The sequence below is a fragment of the Schistocerca americana genome, chromosome 1 (genome assembly GCF_021461395.2).
Source record: "Schistocerca americana isolate TAMUIC-IGC-003095 chromosome 1, iqSchAmer2.1, whole genome shotgun sequence".
NCBI lineage: Eukaryota > Metazoa > Arthropoda > Insecta > Orthoptera > Acrididae > Schistocerca > Schistocerca americana.
In genome coordinates this window covers 1,228,046,000-1,228,051,594 of record NC_060119.1, presented here as the reverse complement: position 1 = coordinate 1,228,051,594, position 5,595 = coordinate 1,228,046,000, and positions in this window count along the sequence as shown.

Below are 5,595 nucleotides of genomic sequence, written 5' to 3'. Positions count from 1 at the left end.
TGAACGTGCTTGGATAGCTCAGTTGGTGCCGGCACGGTAGCTCAGCGTGTTCGGTCAGAGAGGTGGTTCGCCTCTGTAATTAAAAAAGAAACTGAGTGGAAGGATCAACAACGAACTTAAATGGATGTCCTGTGACGTCCGCAAAGACCAAACACAACGACTTAAAGAAATAAAAAGTTGGTAGAGCACTTGCCCGCAAAAGGCAAAGGTCCTGAGTTCGAGTCTCGATCCGGCACACAGTTTTAATCTGCAAGGAAGTTTCATATCACTGCACACTCCGCTGTAGGGCGAAAATTTCATTCTAGTTTCCAGCAGCTTTACAAGCGATCTCAGAAGTGTGTTGTAGCTAACGGTGATAACTTTGAAGGCCGGTAAGGGTATTTTGTCTACGACTCTGGTTTTCTTTTTTTGAGATCGTTCACCGACGTCTTCAGACGCACCTTGTGCAACAGCTTTGAAACTGTTATATATCGTCTTGGAAGTAAAAGCTTTCGAATGTCAGAAACAACAAGAACATCAACGCACATGTACCTGAACTTTATAAGGAGCAACTCTGTATTGTTTGTTGATTTACGCTTGATTATTGCTTGCTGTAGTGTTGCTGGTAGGAAAATGACATTCATAACTAGCTAGTGTGTGATGGCGAAGTTACTCCAAAGGTACATGAGCCGATAACTAAAGTTCGGACAGTGTGCCCACGACGTATGTCCTTTCCTATTCTCCCACGTCGTTCTATAACTCAGTCCTTTCCAAACTATTGTAATAATAATGAAGAAGTTGCAATATACTAACACATTTGTACGGTACATTAATAGAGGGTCTATACAAGGGCGATGTACTTGAGGACAATATTATGGAAATGGAAGAGGATGTAGATGAAGATGAAATGGGAGATATGATACTGCGTGAAGAGTTTGACAGAGCACTGAAAGATCTGAGTCGAAACAAGGCCCCCGGAGTAGACAACATTCCATTGGAACTACTGACGGCCTTGGGAGAGCCAGTCCTGACAAAACTCTACCATCTGGTGAGCGAAATGTATGAAACAGGCGAAATACCCTCAGACTTCAAGAAGAATATAATAATTCCAATCCAAAGAAAGCAGGTGTTGACAGATGTGAAAATTACCGAACTATCAGTTTAATAAGTCATAGCTGCAAAATACTAACACGAATTCTTTACAGACGAATGGAAAAACTAGTAGAAGCCAACCTCGGGGTAGATCAGTTTGGATTCCGTAGAAACACTGGAACACGTGAGGCAATACTGACTTTACGACTTATCTTAGAAGAAAGATTAAGGAAAGGCAAACCTACGTTTCTAGCATTTGTAGACTTAGAGAAAGCTTTTGACAATGTTGAGTGGAATACTCTCTTTCAAATTCTAAAGGTGGCAGGGGTAAAATACAGGGAGCGAAAGGCTATTTACAATTTGTATAGAAACCAAATGGCAGTTATAAGAGTCGAGGGACATGAAAGGGAAGCAGTGGTTGGGAAGGGAGTAAGACAGGGTTGTAGCCTCTCCCCGATGTTGTTCAATCTGTATATTGAGCAAGCAGTAAAGGAAACAAAAGAAAAATTCGGAGTAGGTATTAAAATTCGTGGAGAAGAAATAAAAACTTTGAGGTTCGCCGATGACATTGTAATTCTGTCAGAGACAGCAAAGGACTTGGAAGAGCAGTTGAATGGAATGGACAGTGTCTTGAAAGGAGGATATAAGATGAACATCAACAAAAGCAAAACAAGGATAATGGAATGTAGTCTAGTTAAGTCGGGTGATGCTGAGGGAATTAGATTAGGAAATGAGGCACTTAAAGTAGTAAAGGAGTTTTGCTATTTGGGGAGCAAAATAACTGATGATGGTCGAAGTAGAGAGGATATAAAATGTAGGCTGGCAATGGGAAGGAAAGCGTTTCTGAAGAAGAGAAATTTGTTAACATCTAGTATTGATTTAAGTGTCAGGAAGTCATTTCTGAAAGTATTCGTATGGAGTGTAGCCATATATGGAAGTGAAACATGGACGATAAATAGTTTGGACAAGAAGAGAATAGAAGCTTTCGAAATGTGGTGCTACAGAAGAATGCTGAAGATTAGATGGGTAGATCACATAACTAATGAGGAAGTATTGAATAGGATTGGGGAGAAGAGAAGTTTGTGGCACAACTTGACCAGAAGAAGGGATCGGTTGGTAGGACATGTTCTGAGGCATCAAGGGATCACCAATTTAGTATTGGAGGGCAGCGTGGAGGGTAAAAATCGTAGAGGGAGACCAAGAGATGAATACACTAAGCAGATTCAGAAGGATGTTGGTTGCAGTAGGTACTGGGAGATGAAAAAGCTTGCACAGGGTAGAGTAGCATGGAGAGCTGCATCAAACCAGTCTCAGGACTGAAGACCACAATAACAACAGCTAAATTTTTTCTCGTTAGTTTCAGATGTCACGTCCCTACTTGTTGTGATCGGACCCACCCTACAATTACATACACTCATTCATCACGAGCTTATTTTAGTTTACCACTGACGATTTTTTTTAACACTCCGGTTGTCTTTCAAGTATATAATAATACGAAATTAATCCTGTATTTTAGAATTATTATTTTAATGACGATCGTTTTTCTGAGACACAGGCGTCCTAAGCGCGTGATAGCTCTGCAGTGAGGCCGACGAGAAAGACAGGCCGCGGCCAGTGCGTCACGCAGGTAGCCCTGAACTCGCTCGCTCAGCTCAGCAGACAAAATGCGTTTCTAGACCTGTTAACTCGCTGCTCGGCGTGTACGCACTAACGAGAAAGGCATCTTCTACTCGGATCTGCTATTGTGAAGTCTTAATGGTTAACAGTATTACAACAAAACTTAATTTAAGGGGCTCCGGAACGTCCTATACTTCCAATGTTAAAATAACGCTTATAAATTACATCTTTCCTCACAAAGTATTTGAGGTAGGAAGTTGAACTTTTTACAGATTATTTATTGGAATATGGGCTACAACTTAACACAGGGATTTTACAAAATTTTAGTTCAGTTATTAGAGATGATTTTTTTTTCAATTGTAATGAAAATTCACAACATTTTTTTGCAATTTTTTATTTATATATTCAAAAATATACAGTTTTTTGGAAAAAGGTTGTGTTAAATTATGCAGAAGGTACTGTGTAACATTTACTGAAAGTTTGAAACAAATATGTTTGGAAGATCCTTAGAAAACACGTAATTAGTATGAGAAAATAAAAGTTTTGGGAATCGAGCGACAAAGATTGGATTAACTTTTTAGTGCATTCTAGGTCCATAGGATGGATTATCTTCATCCTCTGCAAACTCCTCCTCCAGCTTCCTCTTGTTCCTCCTCCTGTTTACTCTTGCTTGTATTTCTAGACTCTTTACAGCCCTGTCTGCAGCCCGAAGGCGTTCCTTGTCTAAAGCAAGCATCGCTCGTTGTTGTGTTCGTAGATTTTGCTACCATTTGCTTCAGTTGCAGTTACTGCAACACTGTTCCAAAAGGTGGTCATGTATGAACACTTATCACATTTCAGTTGTATTTCACTAGCAAGTCCTACGTGCTTTATTATGGAGAGTTCCAGACCAACTTCACTACAATGAATACATCTTACACAGTTTGAAAAAATTCCTTTGAGAACCGACATATCAAATATTTCATTCACATCCGATTCGCCCATAAAACATTCATAGTTTTCACTCATTGAACCAAGCTTCTTCTGTGAAGTATTTTCTTTCCCACTTTGACTGCTATGGGCAGGTGTACTTGAGAGGTTAGGTTCACTCACTTGGTTATCGTCTTTATTGTTTACAGTAATAACACATACCTTTGGCTTTCCAACATTTCTCCTTTTCTTAAAAGCCTTCAGAGGATTTTTAATAACTTTACTTTTACTCATTATTATACTTCAACAAAACAGAGACTCAAGAAACAGAATTAATTACGAATATTTTCGAGATAACGACAGAGTAAATAAACATGAAACAATCGACAATCACACCAGCGATATATATTGAACCATCACAGGTTAGCCACAACACATACTTTATCTCACATCACTAAAATGTACCTGATGAACACGGACGTTAATAATAACACCATTTGACAGCAGTTTAACAGCGCCACAGTGGGTCACGCCCATGTAGAACACATTTCAAAAAAAATTTAAAAATAGTTGTAGTCTTCGGAATTGAATAAATTATATATCTATTAAAAGGTAATAGTCTGCAGATTCAGAAAACCCAAAAAATTAAAAATTGAACTTTTCATGATTTTGAACCTTTCCGGAGCCCCTTAAGATCGGTACTCGATATAAATGGTATAACGGCTTGTTTGTAGCATTTGGTCTCTTCAGCTTAACAGTTCTCATTTCATAGAAGAAGTGGTGCCTTATGTAACTGATAACCATTTTGGCATGATTTTAATTTTATTGTACCCCACTACAGCCGTAACAAATTATAAGGCCAGTGGACTTGAGACCATTGTAGGACTAATAACAGTAAGTCTCCATACTACCGGATTCCTGTAGAAGATGCAACTGCCATTTGTACCTACACACCTAGTTACGAGTTCACAAGCGTAGAAACGTAGTTTGTCGGCTGAGTTGAGCGAGCGAGCGGGCTCACGCCTACCTTCGTGGGGTACGCGTTTCGGCCTGTGTTTCTCGTAGGCCTCGCTCCGCAAAGAGTGACTCACCCCTTCGCGCCAAACGACCCCCTAGGCGCCAGCCTGTCAATTCTAGTGAAACGCGCTGCTTAAGTCCGCAGGACAGAGCAGGTAGTTGGAATTGTGGAAAGGGGCCAAAAGGGGCTGTCAGTTACACTCGAACACATAGAACTTTATTTACTTGTCCAAACAATACAGCAAAAATTTTTTGAACTTAGTTATCGGCTGAATAGACCACACTATTTTATACCTTAATGGCACAACCACTTAAATTTAAAAACAGCTGAAAGCCATTAACTTAAAATTCCGATTCAAAACAGAATATTTAGAAGGCAGAAGGCCTGATGTAAGTAAGTTCGATAACTTCGCTGAAGGCCCAACTAACACTTGAAAAGCAAACAAGTTTAATTTAAAGACGGCTGTAGACCCATGATTTAAGACTGCAGGTAAAATTAATTTAAAAAAAAACACACACACAAGGCAGAAGGCCTTATCTTCAGTTAGGCTGAAGACCCCTCACGATCTGATACTTGAAGGACAAGAACTTTAATAATAAAAAAAAAAGAAAAACGGCTGAAGGCCCAAAGCTTTATCCAAAAAGAAATTTTACATGAGGCTGAAGTCCCAAACAATGCAAGACTTGACAAGTAAGGAACCTTCAAGTTTAAAGTGGCTGAAGGCCCATTATTTAAAACTCAACTAAAAGCATACAAATTCAAACCATCGGCTGTAAGCCATTAAAATACACAATCAAACACCAGTAAGAAAAGGCAGTACAGGCAGAGGCGCTCAGAAGTTTCCGGGGGTCGGTCATCACTTGAAATATTAACGTTCGCTTAGGGGAGACAGGTAGTCGGCCCAACTAGTATATCCGATCCACCGGCAACCCAACCAAGGGACAGTCAACGAACCTACCGACAAGACGACTTGCTTTCCA